This window comes from Primulina tabacum, chromosome 10 (assembly GCF_025594145.1).
Source record: "Primulina tabacum isolate GXHZ01 chromosome 10, ASM2559414v2, whole genome shotgun sequence".
Lineage (NCBI taxonomy): Eukaryota > Viridiplantae > Streptophyta > Magnoliopsida > Lamiales > Gesneriaceae > Primulina > Primulina tabacum.
The window spans coordinates 40,039,224-40,058,132 of record NC_134559.1 but is presented as its reverse complement, the minus strand read 5'-3'; the positions used below and the strand labels follow the sequence as shown (position 1 = coordinate 40,058,132).

The window sequence follows — 18,909 nt, the reverse complement described above, 5'->3', positions numbered from 1 at the left end:
CAAATCCGGCAGTGCCCGAGCTACGTTGATTTCACATGTCTTATCTGGTCCCGATCGAGATTCAGATGATTTGAGCCTAAAATCGTCTGTCAACAAGTAATCAAAAATACAAAAACACGAAAAGGGGTGCAACACGAGGACTTTCCAGGGGGTCACCCATCCTAGTACTGCTCTCGCCCAAGCACGCTTAACTTCGGAGTTCTGATGGGATCCAGTGCATTAGTGCTGGTATGATCCGGTGCATTAGTGCTGGTATGATCGCTCATGATATTAAGTGGGATGTTTATTTTTATATCCCTTAAGTACGTGTGGAGCGGGCGGCGATGGACAACACGCGGCGCTGCTCTCGCCCAATAAGAACCATGAAGTTAAGCGTTCTGGCGCGATGGCAGTTCTAGGATGGGTGACCTCCCTGAGAAGACCTCTTGATGCGACCGTTTACGTAAATTATGGATAAAACAGTCGAAATAATTGTTTTTTATGAGTTATCCGTTTCCGGAGTAATCTGCGTCATACCCTTCCGCACAGAACCGGCTCACGACAACAAAAATCGATAAATGTACTCAAAAAATAGAAAAAAAAAATAAGAAGAAGGAAATAGCGAATGTAAAGCTATTATTATGCCTGGGATACGTTAAAATGGAACGAGAATCAAATTTCGTACTTCCTAAACGGATTTCTCGAGGAAACGAAAGCTCAACAGAAGCGGAAAATCGCAAATAGAGGGTCTTAGAGAAGGAATTCGGCTAAAATCTCACCAGCTCATTGCGTAGTAATGAGTCTCGTTCGTTTGCCCGTTTACAATCAAATTAGCCTACAATTTTGTCCAAATCCGGCAGTGCCCGAGCTACTTTCATTTCACCTGTCTTATCTGGTCCTGATCGAGATTCATTTGATTTGAGCCGAAAATCGTCTGTCAACAAGTAATCAAAAATAGAAAAACACGAAAAGAGATGCAACTGGAGGACTTCTCAGGGGGTCACCCATCCTAGTACTGCTCTCGCCCAAGCACGCTTAACTTTGGAGTTTTGATGGGATCCGGTTCATTAGTGCTGGTATGATTGCACCCGACATTGAGTGGGATGTTTAATGAGTTAACCGTCTCTGGGGTAATCTGTGTCATACCCTTCCGCACAGAACCGGCTCACGACAACAAAAATCGATAAATGTTCTCAGAAAATAGATTAAAAATAAGAATAAGGAAATAACGAATGTAAAGCAATTATTATGCCTGGGATACGATAAAATGGCACCGGAATCGAATTTCGAACTTCCTAAGCGGATTTCTCGATGAAACGAAAGTTTAGCAAGAGCGGTAAATCGCAAATTAGAGGGTCTTAGAGAAGAAATTCGGCTAAAATCTCGTCAGCTCATTGCGTAACAATGAGTATCGTCCGTTTGCCCGTTTACATTCAAATTAGCCTACAATTTTGTCCAAATTTGGCAGTGCCTGAGCTACTTTCATTTCACATGTCTTATCTGGTCCCGATCGAGATTCATATGATTTGAGCCGAAAATCATCTGTCAACAAGTAATCAAAAATAGAAAAACACGAAAAGGGTTGCAACACGAGGACTTCCCAGGGGGTCACCCATCCTAGTACTGCTCTCGCCCAGGCACGCTCTTAACTTCGGAGTTCTGATTGAATCCGGTGCATTAGTGCTGGTATGATAGCACCCGACATTGAGTGGATGTTTATTCTTATATATCTCGAGTACGTGTGGAGCGGGCGGCGATGGACAACAGGCGGCACTGCTCTCGCCCAATAATAACCATGAAGTTAAGCGTTCTGGCATGATGGCAGAGGTAGGATGGGTGACCTCCCTAGGAAGACCTCGTGTCGCGACCGTTTACGTAAATTATGGATAAAACAGTCGAAATAATTGTTTTTAATGAGTTAACTGTCTCCGGTGTAATCTGCGTCATACCCTTCCGCACAGAACCGGCTCACGACAACAAAAATCGATAAATGTTCCCAGAAAATAGAAAAAAAAATAAGAAGAAGGAAATAACGAATGTAAAGCTATTATTATTCTTAAGATACGATAAAATGTAACCAGAATCGAATTTCGAACTTCCTAAGCGGATTTTTTCGAGGAAACGAAAGCTTAACAGAAGCGGTAAATCGCAAATTAGAGGGTCTTAGAGAACGAATTCGGCTAAAATCTCGTCAGCTCATTGCGTAGTAATGAGTCTCGTCCGTTTGCCTATTTACAATCAAATTAGCCTACAATTTTGTCCAAATCCGGCAGTGCCCGAGCTACTTTCATTTAACATGTCTTATCTGGTCCCGATCGAGATTCAGATGATTTGAGCCGAAAATCGTCTGTCAACAAGTAATCAAAATAGAAAAAACACGAAAAGGGGTGCAACACGAGGACTTCCCAGGGGGTCACCCATCCTAGTACTGCGCTTTCGCCCAAGCACGCTTAACTTCGGAGTTCTGATGGGATCCGGTGCATTAGTGCTGGTATGATCGCACCCGACATTGAGTGGGATGTTTATTCTTATATCCCTCGAGTACGTGTGGAGCGGGCGGCGATGGACAACACGCGGCACTGCCTCTCGCCCAATCATAACCATGAAGTTAAGCGTTCTAGCGCGATGGCAGAGCTAGGATGGGTGACCTCCCTGGGAAGACCTCGTGTCGCGACCGTTTACGTAAATTATGGATAAAACAGTCGAAATAATTGTTTTAATGAGTTAACCGTCTCCGGAGTAATCTGCGTCATAATCTTCCGCACAGAACCGGCTCACGACAACAAAAATCGATAAATGTTCCCAGAAAATAGAAAAAAAATAAGAAGAAGGAAATAACGAATGTAAAGCTATTATTATGCCTGGGATACGATAAAATGGAACCGGAATCGAATTTCGAACTTCCTAAGCGGATTTCTCGAGGAAACGAAAGCTTAACAGAAGCGGTAAATCGCAAATTAGAGGGTCTTAGAGAAGGAATTCGGCTAAAATCTCGTCAGCTCATTGCGTAGTAATGAGTCTCGTCGTTTGCCCCGTTTACAATCAAATTAGCCTACAATTTTGTCCAAATCCGGCAGTGCCCGAGCTACTTTCATTTCACATGTCTTATCTGGTCCGATCGAGATTCAGATGATTTGAGCCGAAAATCGTCTGTCAACAAGTAATCAAAAATAGAAAAACACGAAAAGAGGGTGCAACACGAGGACTTCCCAGGGGAGTCACCCATCCTAGTACTGCTCTTCGCCCAAGCACGCTTAACTTCGGAGTTCTGATGGGATCCGGTGCATTAGTGCTGGTATGATCGCACCCGACATTGAGTGGGATGTTTATTCTTATATCCCTCGAGTACAGTGTGGAGCGGGCGGCGATGGACAACACGCGGCACTAGCTCTCGCCCAATCATAACCATGAAGTTAAGCGTTCTGGCGCGATGGCAGAGGCTAGGATGGGTGACCTCCCTAGGAAGACCTCGTGTCGCGACCGTTTACGTAATTATGATAAAACAGTCGAAATAATTGTTTTTAATGAGTTAACCGTCTCCGGAGTAATCTGCGTCATACCCTTCCGCACAGAACCGGCTCACGACAACAAAAATCGATAAATGTTCCCAGAAAATAGAAAAAAAATAAGAAGAAGGAAATAACGAATGTAAAGCTATTATTATGCTTGGGATACGATAAAATGGAACCGGAATCGAATTTCGAACTTCCTAAGCGGATTTCTCGAGGAAACGAAAGCTTAACAGAAGCGGTAAATCGCAAATTAGAGGGTCTTAGAGAAGGAATTCGGCTAAAATCTCGTCAGCTCATTGCGTAGTAATGAGTCTCGTCCGTTTGCCCGTTTACAATCAAATTAGCCTACAATTTTGTCCAAATCCGGCAGTGCCCGAGCTACTTTCATTTCACATGTCTTATCTGGTCCCGATCGAGATTCAGATGATTTGAGCCGAAAATCGTCTGTCAACAAGTAATCAAAAATAGAAAAACACGAAAAGGGGTGCAACACGAGGACTTCCCAGGGGGTCACCCATCCTAGTACTGCTCTCGCCCAAGCACGCTTAACTTCGGAGTTCTGATGGGATCCGGTGCATTAGTGCTGGTATGATCGCACCCGACATTGAGTGGGATGTTTATTCTTATATCCCTCGAGTACGTGTGGAGCGGGCGGCGATGGACAACACGCGGCACTGCTCTCGCCCAATCATAACCATGAAGTTAAGCGTTCTGGCGCGATGGCAGAGCTAGGATGGGTGACCTCCTGGGAAGACCTCGTGATCGCGACCGTTTACGTAAATTATGGATAAAACAGTCGAAATAATTGTTTTTAATGAGTTACCGTCTCCGGAGTAATCTGCGTCATACCCTTCCGCACAGAACCGGCTCACGACAACAAAAATCGATAAATGTTCCCAGAAAATAGAAAAAAAAATAAGAAGAAGGAAATAACGAATGTAAAGCTATTATTATGCCTGGGATACGATAAAATGGAACCGGAATCGAATTTCGAACTTCCTAAGCGGATTTCTCGAGGAAACGAAAGCTTAACAGAAGCGGTAAATCGCAAATTAGAGGGTCTTAGAGAAGGAATTCGGCTAAAATCTCGTCAGCTCATTGCGTAGTAATGAGTCTCGTCCGTTTGCCCGTTTACAATCAAATTAGCCTACAATTTTGTCCAAATCCGGCAGTGCCCGAGCTACTTTCATTTCACATGTCTTATCTGGTCCCGATCGAGATTCAGATGATTTGAGCCGAAAATCGTCTGTCAACAAGTAATCAAAATAGAAAAACACGAAAAGGGGTGCAACACGAGGACTTCCCAGGGGGTCACCCATCCTAGTACTGCTCTTCGCCCAAGCACGCTTAACTTCGGAGTTCTGATGGGATCCGGTGCATTAGTGCTGGTATGATCGCACCCGACATTGAGTGGGATGTTTATTCTTATATCCCTCGAGTACGTGTGGAGCGGGCGGCGATGGACAACACGCGGCACTGCTCTCGCCCAATCATAACCATGAAGATAAGCGTTATAGCGCGATGGCAGAGCTAGGATGGGTGACCTCCCTGGGAAGACCTCGTGTCGCGACCGTTTACGTAAATTATGGATAAAACAGTCGAAATAATTGTTTTTAATGAGTTCACCGTCTCCGGAGTAATCTGCGTCATACCCTTCCGCACAGAACCGGCTCACGACAACAAAAATCGATAAATGTTCCCAGAAAATAAAAAAAAATAAGAAGAAGGAAATAAGGAATGTAAAAGCTATTATTATTCTTAGGATACGATAAAATGGAACCAGAATCGAATTTCGAACTTCCTAAGCGGATTTCTCGAGGAAACGAAAGCTTAACAGAAGCGGTAAATCGCAAATTAGAGGGTCTTAGAGAAGGAATTCGGCTAAAATCTCGTCAGCTCATTGCGTAGTAATGAGTCTCATCCGTTTGCCCATTTACAATCAAATTAGCCTACAATTTTGTCCAAATCCGGCAGTGCCCAAGCTACTTTCATTTCACATGTCTTATCTGGTCCCGATCGAGATTCAGATGATTTGAGCCGAAAATCGTCTGTCAACAAGTAATCAAAAATAGAAAAACACGAAAAGGGGTGCAACACGAGGACTTCCGAGGGGGTCACCCATCCTAGTACTGCTCTTCGCCCAAGCACGCTTAACTTCGGAGTTCTGATGGGATCCGGTGCATTAGTGCTGGTATGATCGCACCCGACATTGAGTGGGATGTTTATTCTTATATCCCTCGAGTACGTGTGGAGCGGGCGGCGATGGACAACACGCGGCACTGCTCTCGCCCAATCATAACCATGAAGTTAAGCGTTCTGGCGCGATGGCAGAGCTAGGATGGGTGACCTCCCTGGGAAGACCTCGTGTCGCGACCGTTTACGTAAATTATGGATAAAACAGTCGAAATAATTGTTTTTAATGAGTTAACCGTCTCCGGAGTAATCTGCGTCATACCCTTCCGCACAGAACCGGCTCACGACAACAAAAATCGATAAATGTTCCCAGAAAATAGAAAAAAAATAAGAAGAAGGAAATAACGAATGTAAAGCTATTATTATGCCTCGGATACGATAAAATGGAACCGGAATCGAATTTCGAACTTCCTAAGCGGATTTCTCGAGGAAAACGAAAGCTTAACAGAAGCGGTAAATCGCAAATTAGAGGGTCTTAGAGAAGGAATTCGGCTAAAATCTCGTCAGCTCATTGCGTAGTAATGAGTCTCGTCCGTTTGCCCGTTTACAATCAAATTAGCCTACAATTTTGTCCAAATCCGGCAGTGCCCGAGCTACTTTCATTTCACATGTCTTATCTGGTCCCGATCGAGATTCAGATGATTTGAGCCGAAAATCGTCTGTCAACAAGTAATCAAAAATAGAAAAACACGAAAAGGGGTGCAACACGAGGACTTCCCAGGGGGTCACCCATCCTAGTACTGCTCTCGCCCAAGCACGCTTAACTTCGGAGTTCTGATGGGATCCGGTGCATTAGTGCTGGTATGATCGCACCCGACATTGAGTGGGATGTTTATTCTTATATCCCTCGAGTACGTGTGGAGCGGGCGGCGATGGACAACACGCGGCACTGCTCTCGCCCAATCATAACCATGAAGTTAAGCGTTCTGGCGCGATGGCAGAGGCTAGGATGGGTGACCTCCCTGGAAGACCTCGTGTCGCGACCGTTTACGTAAATTATGGATAAAACAGTCGAAATAATTGTTTTTAATGAGTTAACCGTCTCCGGAGTAATCTGCGTCATACCCTTCCGCACAGAACCGGCTCACGACAACAAAAATCGATAAATGTTCCCAGAAAATAGAAAAAAAATAAGAAGAAGGAAATAACGAATGTAAAGCTATTATTATGCCTTAGGATACGATAAATGGAACCGGAATCGAATTTCGAACTTCCTAAGCGGATTTCTCGAGGAAACGAAAGCTTAACAGAAGCGGTAAATCGCAAATTAGAGGGTCTTAGAGAAGGAATTCGGCTAAAATCTCGTCAGCTCATTGCGTAGTAATGAGTCTCGTCCGTTTGCCCGTTTACAATCAAATTAGCCTACAATTTTGTCCAAATCCGGCAGTGCCGAGCTACTTTCATTTCACATGTCTTATCTGGTCCCGATCGAGATTCAGATGATTTGAGCCGAAAATCGTATGTCAACAAGTAATCAAAATAGAAAAACACGAAAAGGGGTGCAACACGAGGACTTCCCAGGGGGTCACCCATCCTAGTACTGCTCTCGCCCAAGCACGCTTAACTTCGGAGTTCTGATGGGATCCGGTGCATTAGTGCTGGTATGATCGCACCCGACATTGAGTGGGATGTCTATTCTTATATCCCTCGAAGACGTGTGGAGCGGGCGGCGATGGACAACACGCGGCACTGCTCTCGCCCAATCATAACCATGAAGTTAAGCGTTCTGCCGCGATGGCAGAGTTAGGATGGGTGACCTCCCTGGGAAGACCTCGTGTCGCGACCGTTTACGTAAATTATGGATAAAACAGTCGAAATAATTGTTTTTAATGAGTTAACCGTCTCCGGAGTAATCTGCGTCATACCCTTCCGCACAGAACCGGCTCACGACAACAAAAATCGATAAATGTTCCCAGAAAATAGAAAAAAAATAAGAAGAAGGAAATAACGAATGTAAAGCAATTATTATGCCTGGGATACGATAAAATGGAACCGGAATCGAATTTCAAACTTTCTAAGCGGATTTATTGAGGAAACGAAAGCTTAACAGAAGCGGTAAATTGCAAATTAGAGGGTCTTAGAGAATGAATTCGGCTAAAATCTCGTCAGCTCATTGCGTAGTAATGAGTCTCGTCCGTTTGCCCGTTTACAATCAAATTAGCCTACAATTTTGTCCAAATCCGGCATTGCCCGAGCTACTTTCATTTCACATGTCTTATCTGGTCCCGATCGAGATTCAGATGATTTGAGCCGAAAATCGTATGTCAACAAGTAATCAAAAATAGAAAAACACGAAAAGGGGTGCAACACGAGGACTTCCCAGGGGGTCACCCATTCTAGTACTGCGCTTTCGCCCAAGCACACTTAACTTCGGAGTTCTGATGGGATCCGGTGCATTAGTGCTGGTATGATCGCACCGGACATTGAGTGGGATATCTATTCTTATATCCCTCGAGTACGTGTGGAGCGGGCGGCGATGGACAACACGCGGCACTACTCTCGCCCAATCATAACCATGAAGTTAAGCGTTCTGGCGCGATGGCAGAGCTAGGATGGGTGACCTCCCTGGGAAGACCTCGTGTCGCGACCGTTTACGTAAATTATGGATAAAACAGTCGAAATAATTGTTTTTAATGAGTTCACCGTCACTGGAGTAATCTGCGTCATACCCTTCCGCACAGAACCGGCTCACGACAACAAAAATCGATAAATGTTCCCAGAAAATAGAAAAAAAATAAGAAGAAGGAAATAACGAATGTAAAACTATTATTATGCCTGGGAGACGATAAAATGGAACCGGAATCGAATTTCGAACTTCCTAGGCGGATTTATCGAGGAAACGAAAGCTGAACAAAAGCGATAAATCGCAAATTAGAGGGTCTTAGAGAAGGAATTCGGCTAAAATCTCGTCAGCTTATTGCGTAGTAATGAGTCTCGTCCGTTTGCCCATTTACAATCAAATTAGCCTACAATTTTGTCCAAATCCGGCAGTGCCCGAGCTACTTTCATTTCACATGTCTTAACTGGTCCCGATCGAGATTCAGATGATTTGAGCCGAAAATCGTATGTCAACAAGTAATCAAAAATAGAAAAACACGAAAAGGGGTGCAACACGAGGACTTCCGAGGGGGTTACCCATCCTAGTACTGCTCTCGCCCAAGCACCTTAACTTCGGAGTTCTGATGGGATCCGGTGCATTAGTGCTGGTATGATCGCACCAGACATTGAGTGGGATGTTTATTCTTATATCCCTCGAGTACGTGTGGAGCGGGAGGCGATGGACAACACGCGGCACTACTCTCGCCCAATCATAACCATGAAGTTAAGCGTTCTAGCGCGATGGCAGAGCTAGGATGGGTGACCTCCCTGGGAAAACCTCGTGTCGCGACCGTTTACTTAAATTATGGATAAAACAGTCGAAATATTGTTTTTAATGAGTTAACCGTCTCCGGAGTAATCTGCGTCATACCCTTCCACACAGAACCGGCTCACGACAACAAAAATGAATAAATGTTCCCATAAAATAGAAAAAAAATAAGAAGAAGGAAATAACGAATGTAAAGCAATTATTATGCTTAGGATACGATAAAATGGAACCGGAATCGAATTTCGAACTTTCTAAGCGGCTTTCTCTAGGAAAAGATAAGCTTAACAGAAGCGGTAAATCGCAAATTAGAAGGGTCTTAGAGAAGGAATTCGGATAAAATCTCGTCAGCTCATTGCGTAGTAATGAGTCTCCTCCGTTTGCCCGTTTACAATCAAATTAGCCTACAATTTTGTTCAAATCGGCAGTGCCCGAGCTACTTTCATTTAACATGTCTTATCTGGTCCGATCGAGATTCAGATGATTTGAGCCGAAAATCGTCTGTCAACAAGTAATCAAAAATAGAAAAACACGAAAAGGGGTGCAACACGAGGACTTCCCAGGGGGTCACCCATCCTAGTACTGCGCTTTCGCCCAAGCACGCTTAACTTCGGAGTTCTGATGGGATCCGGTGCATTAGTGCTGGTATGATCGCACCCGACATTGAGTGGGATGTTTATTCTTATATCCCTCGAGTACGTGTGGAGCGGGCGGCGATGGACAACACGCGGCCCTGCTCTCGCCCAATCATAACCATGAAGTTAAGCGTTCTGGCGCGATGGCAGAGCTAGGATGGGTGACCTCCCTGGGAAGACCTCGTGTCGCGACCGTTTACGTAAATTATGGATAAAACAGTCGAAATAATTGTTTTTAATGAGTTAACCGTCTCCGGAGTAATCTGCGTCATACCCTTCCGCACAGAACCGGCTCACGACAACAAAAATCGATAAATGTTCCCAGAAAATAGAAAAAAAATAAGAAGAAGGAAATAACGAATGTAAAGCTATTATTATGCTCTGATACGATAAAATGGAACCGAATCGAATTTCGAACTTCTAAGCGGATTTCTCGAGGAAAACAGAAGCTTAACAGAAGCGAAAAATCTCAAATTAGAGTGTCTTAGAGAAAGAATTCGGCTAAAATCTCGTCAGCTCATTGCGTAGTAATGGGTCTCGTCCGTTTGCCCGTTTACAATCAAATTAGCCTACAATTTTGTCCAAATCCGGCAGTGCCCGAGCTACTTATCATTTCACATGTCTTATCTGGTCTTGATCGAGATTCAGATGATTTGAGCCGAAACTCGTCTGTCAACAAGTAATCAGAAATAGAAAAACACGAAAAAGGGTGCAACACGAGGACTTCCCAGGGGGTCACCCATCCTAGTACTGCTCTCGCCCAAGCACGCTTAGCTTAGGAGTTTTGATGGGATCCGGTGCATTAGTGCTGGTATGATGGCACCAGACATTGAGTGGGATGTTTATTCTTATATCCCTCGAGTACGTGTGGAGCGGGCGGCGATGGACAACACGCGGCACTGCTCTCGCCCAATCATAACCATGAAGTTAAGCGTTCTGCGCGATGGCAGAGCTAGGATGGGTGACCTCCCTGGGAAGACCTCGTGTCGCGACCGTTTACGTAAATTATGGATAAAACAGTCGAAATAATTGTTTTTAATGAGTTAACCGTCTCCGGAGTAATCTGCGTCATACCCTTCCGCACAGAACCGGCTCACGACAACAAAAATCGATAAATGTTCCCAGAAAATAGAAAAAAAATAAGAAGAAGGAAATAACGAATGTAAAGCTATTATTATGCCTGGGATACGATAAAATGGAACCGGAATCGAATTTCGAACTTCCTAAGCGGATTTCTCGAGGAAACGAAAGCTTAACAGAAGCGGTAAATCGCAAATTAGAGGGTCTTAGAGAATGAATTCGGCTAAAATCTCGTCAGCTCATTGCGTAGTAATGAGTCTCGTCCGTTTGCCCGTTTACAATCAAATTAGCCTACAATTTTGTCCAAATCCGGCAGTGCCCGAGCTACTTTCATTTCACATGTCTTATCTGGTCCCGATCGAGATTCAGATGATTTGAGCCGAAAATCGTATGTCAACAAGTAATCAAAAATAGAAAAACACGAAAAGGGGTGCAACACGAGGACTTCCCAGGGGGTCACCCATCCTAGTACTGCGCTTTCGCCCAAGCACACTTAACTTCGGAGTTCTGATGGGATCCGGTGCATTAGTGCTGGTATGATCGCACCCGACATTGAGTGGGATGTTATTCTTATATCCCTCGAGTACGTGTGGAGCGGGCGGCGATGGACAACACGCGGCACTACTCTCGCCCAATCATAACCATGAAGTTAAGCGTTCTGGCGCGATGGCAGAGCTAGGATGGGTGACCTCCCTGGGAAGACCTCGTGTCGCGACCGTTTACGTAAATTATGGATAAAACAGTCGAAATAATTGTTTTTAATGAGTTAACCGTCTCCGGAGTAATCTGCGTCATACCCTTCCGCACAGAACCGGCTCACGACAACAAAAATCGATAAATGTTCCCAGAAAATAGAAAAAAAATAAGAAGAAGGAAATAACGAATGTAAAGCTATTATTATGCCTGGGAGACGATAAAATGGAACCGGAATCGAATTTCGAACTTCCTAGGCGGATTTATCGAGGAAACGAAAGCTGAACAAAGCGATAAATCGCAAATTAGAGGGTCTTAGAGAAGGAATTCGGCTAAAATCTCGTCAGCTTATTGCGTAGTAATGAGTCTCGTCCGTTTGCCCATTTACAATCAAATTAGCCTACAATTTTGTCCAAATCCGGCAGTGCCCGAGCTACTTTCATTTCACATGTCTTAACTGGTCCCGATCGAGATTCAGATGATTTGAGCCGAAAATCGTATGTCAACAAGTAATCAAAAATAGAAAAACACGAAAAGGGGTGCAACACGAGGACTTCCGAGGGGGTTACCCATCCTAGTACTGCTCTCGCCCAAGCACCTTAACTTCGGAGTTCTGATGGGATCCGGTGCATTAGTGCTGGTATGATCGCACCAGACATTGAGTGGGATGTTTATTCTTATATCCCTCGAGTACGTGTGGAGCGGGAGGCGATGGACAACACGCGGCACTACTCTCGCCCAATCATAACCATGAAGTTAAGCGTTCTAGCGCGATGGCAGAGCTAGGATGGGTGACCTCCCTGGGAAAACCTCGTGTCGCGACCGTTTACTTAAATTATGGATAAAACAGTCGAAATATTGTTTTTAATGAGTTAACCGTCTCCGGAGTAATCTGCGTCATACCCTTCCACACAGAACCGGCTCACGACAACAAAAATGAATAAATGTTCCCATAAAATAGAAAAAAAATAAGAAGAAGGAAATAAAGAATGTAAAGCAATTATTATGCTTAGGATACGATAAAATGGAACCGGAATCGAATTTCGAACTTTCTAAGCGGCTTTCTCTAGGAAAAGATAGCTTAACAGAAGCGGTAAATCGCAAATTAGAAGGTCTTAGAGAAGGAATTCGGATAAAATCTCGTCAGCTCATTGCGTAGTAATGAGTCTCCTCCATTTGCCCGTTTACAATCAAATTAGCCTACAATTTTGTTCAAATCCGGCAGTGCCCGAGCTACTTTCATTTAACATGTCTTATCTTGTCGGATCGAGATTCAGATGATTTGAGCCGAAAATCGTCTGTCAACAAGTAATCAAAAATAGAAAAACACGAAAAGGGGTGCAACACGAGGACTTCCCAGGGGGTCACCCATCCTAGTACTGCGCTTTCGCCCAAGCACGCTTAACTTCGGAGTTCTGATGGGATCCGATGCATTAGTGCTTGTATGATCGCACCCGACATTGAGTGGGATGTCTATTCTTATATCCCTCAAGTACGTGTGGAGCGGGCGGCGATGGACTACACGCGGCCCTGCTCTCGCCCAATCATAACCATGAAGTTAAGCGTTCTGGCGCGATGGCAGAGCTAGGATGGGTGACCTCCCTGGGAAGACCTCGTATCGCGACCGTTTATGTAAATTATGGATAAAACAGTCGAAATAATTGTTTTTCATGAGTTAACCATCTCCGGAGTAATCTGCGTCATACCCTTCCGCACAGAACCGGCTCACGACAACAAAAATCGATAAATGTTCCCAGTAAAATAGAAAAAAAATAAGAAGAAGGAAATAACGAATGTAAAGCTATTATTATGCCTTCGGATACGATAAAATGGAACCGGAATCGAATTTCGAACTTCCTAAGGCGGATTTCTCGAGGAAACGAAAGCTTAACAAAGCGGTAAATCGCAAATTAGAGGGTCTTAGAGAAGGAATTCGGATAAAATCTCGTCAGCTCATTGCGTAGTAATGAGTCTCGTCCGTTTGCCCGTTTACAATCAAATTAGCCTACAATTTTGTCCAAATCCGGCAGTGCCCGAGCTACTTTCATTTCACATGTCTTATCTGGTCTGATCGAGATTCAGATGATTTGAGCCGAAACTCGTCTGTCAACAAGTAATCAGAAATAGAAAAACACGAAAAAGGGGTGCAACACGAGGACTTCCCAGGGGGTCACCCATCCTAGTACTGCTCTCGCCCAAGCACGCTTAACTTCGGAGTTCTGATGGGATCCGGTGCATTAGTGCTGGTATGATCGCACCAGACATTGAGTGGGATGTTTATTCTTATATCCCTCGAGTACGTGTGGAGCGGGCGGCGATGGACAACACGCGGCACTGCTCTCGCCCAATCATAACCATGAAGTTAAGCGTTCTGGCGCGATGGCAGAGCTAGGATGGGTGACCTCCCTGGGAAGACCTCGTGTCGCGACCGTTTACTTAAATTATGGATAAAACAGTCGAAATAATTGTTTTTAATGAGTTAACCGTCTCCGGTGTAATCTGCATCATACCCTTCCGCACAGAACCGGCTCACGACAACAAAAATCGATAAATGTTCCCAGAAAATAGAAAAAAAAATAAGAAGAAGGAAATAACGAATGTAAAGCTATTATTATTCTTGGGATACGATAAAATGGAACCAGAATCGAATTTCGAACTTCCTAAGCGGATTTCTCGAGGAAACGAAAGCTTAACAGAAGCGGTAAATCGCAAATTAGAGGGTCTTAGAGAAGGAATTCGGCTAAAATCTCGTCAGCTCATTGCGTAGTAATGAGTCTCGTCCGTTTGCCCGTTTACAATCAAATTAGCCTACAATTTTGTCCAAATCCGGCAGTGCCCGAGCTACTTTCATTTCACATGTCTTATCTGGTCCTGATCGAGATTCAGATGATTTGAGCCGAAACTCGTCTGTCAACAAGTAATCAGAAATAGAAAAACACGAAAAGGGGTGCAACACGAGGACTTCCCAGGGGGTCACCCATCCTAGTACTGCTCTCGCCCAAGCACGCTTAACTTCGGAGTTTGATGGGATCCGGTGCATTAGTGCTGGTATGATCGCACCCGACATTGAGTGGGATGTTTATTCTTATATCCCTCGAGTACGTGTGGAGCGGGCGGCGATGGACAACACGCGGCACTGCTCTCGCCCAATCATAACCATGAAGTTAAGCGTTCTGGCGCGATGGCAGAGCTAGGATGGGTGACCTCCCTGGGAAGACCTCGTGTCGCGACCGTTTACGTAAATTATGGATAAAACAGTCGAAATAATTATTTTAATGAGTTAACCGTCTCCGGTGTAATCTGCGTCATACCCTTCCGCACAGAACCGGCTCACGACAACAAAAATCGATAAATGTTCCCAGAAAATAGAAAAAAAAATAAGAAGAAGGAAATAACGAATGTAAAGCTATTATTATTCTTGGGATACGATAAAATGGAACCAGAATCGAATTTCGAACTTCCTAAGCGGATTTCTCGAGGAAACGAAAGCTTAACAGAAGCGGTAAATCGCAAATTAGAGGGTCTTAGAGAAGGAATTCGGCTAAAATCTCGTCAGCTCATTGCGTAGTAATGAGTCTCGTCCGTTTGCCCGTTTACAATCAAATTAGCCTACAATTTTGTCCAAATCCGGCAGTGCCCGAGCTACTTTCATTTCACATGTCTTATCTGGTCCGATCGAGATTCAGATGATTTGAGCCGAAAATCGTCTGTCAACAAGTAATCAGAAATAGAAAAACACGAAAAGGGGTGCAACACGAGGACTTCCCAGGGGGTCACCCATCCTAGTACTGCTCTCGCCCAAGCACGCTTAACTTCGGAGTTCTGATGGGATCCGGTGCATTAGTGCTGGTATGATCGCACCCGACATTGAGTGGGATGTTTATTCTTATATCCCTCGAGTACGTGTGGAGCGGGCGGCGATGGACAACACGCGGCACTGCTCTCGCCCAATCATAACCATGAAGTTAAGCGTTCTAGGCGCGATGGCAGAGCTAGGATGGGTGACCTCCCTGGGAAGACCTCGTGTCGCGACCGTTTACGTAAATTATGGATAAAACAGTCGAAATAATTGTTTTTAATGAGTTAACCGTCTCCGGAGTAATCTGCGTCATACCCTTCCGCACAGAACCGGCTCACGACAACAAAAATCGATAAATGTTCCCAGAAAATAGAAAAAAAATAAGAAGAAGGAAATAACGAATGTAAAGCTATTATTATGCTTAGGATACGATAAAATGGAACCGGAATCGAATTTCGAACTTCCTAAGCGGATTTCTCGAGGAAAACGAAAGCTTAACAGAAGCGGTAAATCGCAAATTAGAGGGTCTTAGAGAAGGAATTCGGCTAAAATCTCGTCAGCTCATTGCGTAGTAATGAGTCTCGTCCGTTTGCCCGTTTACAATCAAATTAGCCTACAATTTTGTCCAAATCCGGCAGTGCCCGAGCTACTTTCATTTCACATGTCTTATCTGGTCCCGATCGAGATTCAGTTGATTTGAGCCGAAAATCGTCTGTCAACAAGTAATCAAAAATAGAAAAACACGAAAAGGGGTGCAACACGAGGACTTCCCAGGGGGTCACCCATCCTAGTACTGTGCTTTCGCCCAAGCACGCTTAACTTCGGAGTTCTGATGGGATCCGGTGCATTAGTGCTGGTATGATCGCACCCGACATTGAGTGGGATGTTTATTCTTATATCCCTCGAGTACGTGTGGAGCGGGCGGCGATGGACAACACGCGGCACTGCTCTCGCCCAATCATAACCATGAAGTTAAGCGTTCTGGCGCGATGGCAGAGCTAGGATGGGTGACCTCCCTGGGAAGACCTCGTATCGCGACCGTTTACTGTAAATTATGGATAAAACAGTCGAAATAATTGTTTTTAATGAGTTAACCGTCTCCGGAGTAATCTGCGTCATACCCTTCCGTACAGAACCGGCTCACGACAACAAAATCGATAAATGTTCCCAGAAAATAGAAAAAAAATAAGAAGAAGGAAATAACGAATGTAAAGCTATTATTATGCCTCGGATACGATAAAATGGAACCGGAATCGAATTTCGAACTTCCTAAGCGGATTTCTCGAGAAAACGAAAGCTTAACAGAAGCGGTAAATCGCAAATTAGAGGGTCTTAGAGAAGGAATTCGGCTAAAATCTCGTCAGCTCATTGCGTAGTAATGAGTCTCGTCCGTTTGCCCGTTTACAATCAAATTAGCCTACAATTTGTCCAAATCCGGCAGTGCCCGAGCTACTTTCATTTCACACTGTCTTATCTGGTTCCCGATCGAGATTCAGATTATTTGAGCCGAAACTTATCTGTCAACAAGTAATCAAAAATAGAAAAACACCAAAAGGGGTGCAACACGAGGACTTCCCAGGAAGTCACCCATCCTAGTACTGTGCTTTCGCCCAAGCACGCTTAACTTCGGAGTTCTGATGGGATCCGGTGCATTAGTGCTGGTATGATCGCACCCGACATTGAGTGGGATGTTTATTCTTATATCCCTCGAGTACGTGTGGAGCGGGCGGCGATGGACAACACGCGGCACTGCTCTCGCCCAATCATAACCATGAAGTTAAGCGTTCTAGGCGCGATGGCAGAGCTAGGATGGGTGACCTCCCTGGGAAGACCTCGTGTCGCGACCGTTTACGTAAATTATGGATAAAACAGTCGAAATAATTGTTTTTAATGAGTTGACCGTCTCCGGAGTAATCTGCGTCATACCCTTCCGCACAGAACCGGCTCACGACACAAAAATCGATAAATGTTCCCAGAAATAGAAAAAAAAATAAGAAGAAGGAAATAACGAATGTAAAGCTATTATTATGCTTAGGATACGATAAAATGGAACCGAATCGAATTTCGAACTTCCTAAGCGGATTTCTCGAGGAAACGAAAGCTTAACAGAAGCGGTAAATCGCAAATTAGAGGGTCTTAGAGAAGGAATTCGGCTAAAATCTCGTCAGCTCATTGCGTAGTAATGAGTCTCGTCCGTTTGCCCGTTTACAATCAAATTAGCCTACAATTTTGTCCAAATCCGGCAGTGCCCGAGCTACTTTCATTTCACATGTCTTATCTGGTCCGATCGAGATTCAGATGATTTGAGCCGAAACTCGTCTGTCAACAAGTAATCAGAAAATAGAAAAACACGAAAAGGGGTGCAACACGAGGACTTCCCAGGGGGTCACCCATCCTAGTACTGCTCTTTCGCCCAAGCACGCTTAACTTCGGAGTTCTGATGGGATCCGGTGCATTAGTGCTGGTATGATCGCACCCGACATTGAGTGGGATGTTTATTCTTATATCCCTCGAGTACGTGTGGAGCGGGCGGCGATGGACAACACGCGGCACTGCTCTCGCCCAATCATAACCATGAAGTTAAGCGTTCTGGCGCGATGGCAGAGCTAGGATGGGTGACCTCCCTGGGAAGACCTCGTGTCGCGACCGTTTACGTAAATTATAGATAAAACAGTCGAAATAATTGTTTTTAATGAGTTAACCGTCTCCAGAGTAATCTGCGTCATACCCTTCCGCACAGAACCGGCTCACGACAACAAAAATCGATAAATGTTGGCAGAAAATAAAAAAAATAAGAAGAAGGAAATAACGAATGTAAAGCTATATTATTCTTAGGATACGATAAATGGAACCGGAATCGAATTTCGAACTTCCTAAGAGGATTTTTCGAGGAAACAAAAGCTTTACAGAAGCGGTAAATCGCAATTAGAGGGTCTTAGAGAAGAATTCGGCTAAAATCTCGTTATCTCTTGCGTAGTAATGAGTCTCGTCCGTTTGCCCGTTTACAATCAAATTAGCCTACAATTTTGTCCGAATCCGGCAGTGCCCGAGCTACTTTCATTTCACTTGTCTTGTCTGGTCCCGATCGAGATTTGATTTGAGCCGAAAATCGTCTTTCAACAAGTAATCACAAATAGAAAAACACGAAAAAGGTGCAACACGAGGACTTCCCAAGGGGTCACCCATCCTAGTACTGCTCTCGCCAAGCACGTATAACTTCGGAGTTCTGAAGGGATCCGGTGCATTAGTGCTTGTATGATCGCACCCGACATTGAGTGGGATGTTTATCTTATATCTCTTGAGTACGTGTGGAGCGGGCGCGATGGACAAAGGCGCACTGCTCTCGCCAATAATAACCATGAAGTTAAGCGTTCTGGCGCGATGGCAGAGCTATGATGGGTGACCTCCTTGGGGAAGACCTCGTGTCGCGACCGTTTACGTAAATTATGGATAAAACAGTCGAAATAATTGTTTTTAATGAGTTATTGTCTCCGGAGTAATTTGCGTCATACACCTTCCGCAGAACCGGCTCACGACAACAAAAATCGATAAATGTTCCCAGAAAATAGAAAAAAAAATAAGAAAGAGAAAGTAGGAATGCAAAGCTATTATTATGCCTGGGATACGATAAAAGGAACCGGAATCGAATTTCGA

At 44.5% G+C, this 18,909-nt stretch overlaps 24 non-coding genes across 24 annotated transcripts; all 24 read right to left on the bottom strand.

The window, feature by feature from the left end:
• Positions 1–123: 123 nt before the first annotated feature.
• Positions 124–242, bottom strand: LOC142509628 (5S ribosomal RNA). The gene has a single exon (XR_012807794.1). It is a non-coding gene; the product is annotated as a 5S ribosomal RNA (ribosomal RNA).
• Positions 243–950: 708 nt separating this feature from the next.
• Positions 951–1,069, bottom strand: LOC142510293 (5S ribosomal RNA). Its single transcript, XR_012808416.1, has one exon. It is a non-coding gene; the product is annotated as a 5S ribosomal RNA (ribosomal RNA).
• A 489-nt stretch (positions 1,070–1,558) lies between these two features.
• On the bottom strand, positions 1,559–1,679 carry LOC142508172 (5S ribosomal RNA). The gene has a single exon (XR_012806400.1). It is a non-coding gene; the product is annotated as a 5S ribosomal RNA (ribosomal RNA).
• Positions 1,680–2,363: 684 nt separating this feature from the next.
• Positions 2,364–2,484, bottom strand: LOC142514443 (5S ribosomal RNA). The gene has a single exon (XR_012810336.1). It is a non-coding gene; the product is annotated as a 5S ribosomal RNA (ribosomal RNA).
• A 683-nt stretch (positions 2,485–3,167) lies between these two features.
• On the bottom strand, positions 3,168–3,288 carry LOC142516030 (5S ribosomal RNA). Its single transcript, XR_012811845.1, has one exon. It is a non-coding gene; the product is annotated as a 5S ribosomal RNA (ribosomal RNA).
• A 684-nt stretch (positions 3,289–3,972) lies between these two features.
• On the bottom strand, positions 3,973–4,091 carry LOC142511973 (5S ribosomal RNA). The gene has a single exon (XR_012808794.1). It is a non-coding gene; the product is annotated as a 5S ribosomal RNA (ribosomal RNA).
• Positions 4,092–4,773: 682 nt separating this feature from the next.
• Positions 4,774–4,893, bottom strand: LOC142513171 (5S ribosomal RNA). The gene has a single exon (XR_012809132.1). It is a non-coding gene; the product is annotated as a 5S ribosomal RNA (ribosomal RNA).
• Positions 4,894–5,576: 683 nt separating this feature from the next.
• LOC142514104 (5S ribosomal RNA) lies at positions 5,577–5,696 on the bottom strand. The gene has a single exon (XR_012810014.1). It is a non-coding gene; the product is annotated as a 5S ribosomal RNA (ribosomal RNA).
• A 684-nt stretch (positions 5,697–6,380) lies between these two features.
• LOC142511860 (5S ribosomal RNA) lies at positions 6,381–6,499 on the bottom strand. Its single transcript, XR_012808783.1, has one exon. It is a non-coding gene; the product is annotated as a 5S ribosomal RNA (ribosomal RNA).
• Positions 6,500–7,180: 681 nt separating this feature from the next.
• Positions 7,181–7,299, bottom strand: LOC142511744 (5S ribosomal RNA). The gene has a single exon (XR_012808772.1). It is a non-coding gene; the product is annotated as a 5S ribosomal RNA (ribosomal RNA).
• A 683-nt stretch (positions 7,300–7,982) lies between these two features.
• On the bottom strand, positions 7,983–8,103 carry LOC142506451 (5S ribosomal RNA). The gene has a single exon (XR_012804744.1). It is a non-coding gene; the product is annotated as a 5S ribosomal RNA (ribosomal RNA).
• A 683-nt stretch (positions 8,104–8,786) lies between these two features.
• Positions 8,787–8,904, bottom strand: LOC142516463 (5S ribosomal RNA). Its single transcript, XR_012812256.1, has one exon. It is a non-coding gene; the product is annotated as a 5S ribosomal RNA (ribosomal RNA).
• A 682-nt stretch (positions 8,905–9,586) lies between these two features.
• LOC142514442 (5S ribosomal RNA) lies at positions 9,587–9,707 on the bottom strand. Its single transcript, XR_012810335.1, has one exon. It is a non-coding gene; the product is annotated as a 5S ribosomal RNA (ribosomal RNA).
• A 682-nt stretch (positions 9,708–10,389) lies between these two features.
• LOC142506934 (5S ribosomal RNA) lies at positions 10,390–10,508 on the bottom strand. The gene has a single exon (XR_012805205.1). It is a non-coding gene; the product is annotated as a 5S ribosomal RNA (ribosomal RNA).
• A 682-nt stretch (positions 10,509–11,190) lies between these two features.
• On the bottom strand, positions 11,191–11,311 carry LOC142515082 (5S ribosomal RNA). The gene has a single exon (XR_012810944.1). It is a non-coding gene; the product is annotated as a 5S ribosomal RNA (ribosomal RNA).
• Positions 11,312–11,992: 681 nt separating this feature from the next.
• LOC142516462 (5S ribosomal RNA) lies at positions 11,993–12,110 on the bottom strand. The gene has a single exon (XR_012812255.1). It is a non-coding gene; the product is annotated as a 5S ribosomal RNA (ribosomal RNA).
• Positions 12,111–12,791: 681 nt separating this feature from the next.
• LOC142507332 (5S ribosomal RNA) lies at positions 12,792–12,912 on the bottom strand. The gene has a single exon (XR_012805592.1). It is a non-coding gene; the product is annotated as a 5S ribosomal RNA (ribosomal RNA).
• Positions 12,913–13,597: 685 nt separating this feature from the next.
• LOC142507657 (5S ribosomal RNA) lies at positions 13,598–13,716 on the bottom strand. Its single transcript, XR_012805908.1, has one exon. It is a non-coding gene; the product is annotated as a 5S ribosomal RNA (ribosomal RNA).
• Positions 13,717–14,400: 684 nt separating this feature from the next.
• On the bottom strand, positions 14,401–14,518 carry LOC142514243 (5S ribosomal RNA). The gene has a single exon (XR_012810146.1). It is a non-coding gene; the product is annotated as a 5S ribosomal RNA (ribosomal RNA).
• Positions 14,519–15,200: 682 nt separating this feature from the next.
• LOC142511629 (5S ribosomal RNA) lies at positions 15,201–15,319 on the bottom strand. Its single transcript, XR_012808761.1, has one exon. It is a non-coding gene; the product is annotated as a 5S ribosomal RNA (ribosomal RNA).
• Positions 15,320–16,004: 685 nt separating this feature from the next.
• On the bottom strand, positions 16,005–16,125 carry LOC142513978 (5S ribosomal RNA). Its single transcript, XR_012809896.1, has one exon. It is a non-coding gene; the product is annotated as a 5S ribosomal RNA (ribosomal RNA).
• A 684-nt stretch (positions 16,126–16,809) lies between these two features.
• On the bottom strand, positions 16,810–16,930 carry LOC142514987 (5S ribosomal RNA). Its single transcript, XR_012810856.1, has one exon. It is a non-coding gene; the product is annotated as a 5S ribosomal RNA (ribosomal RNA).
• Positions 16,931–17,612: 682 nt separating this feature from the next.
• On the bottom strand, positions 17,613–17,733 carry LOC142513581 (5S ribosomal RNA). Its single transcript, XR_012809520.1, has one exon. It is a non-coding gene; the product is annotated as a 5S ribosomal RNA (ribosomal RNA).
• A 671-nt stretch (positions 17,734–18,404) lies between these two features.
• On the bottom strand, positions 18,405–18,522 carry LOC142508555 (5S ribosomal RNA). The gene has a single exon (XR_012806762.1). It is a non-coding gene; the product is annotated as a 5S ribosomal RNA (ribosomal RNA).
• Positions 18,523–18,909: the final 387 nt, after the last annotated feature.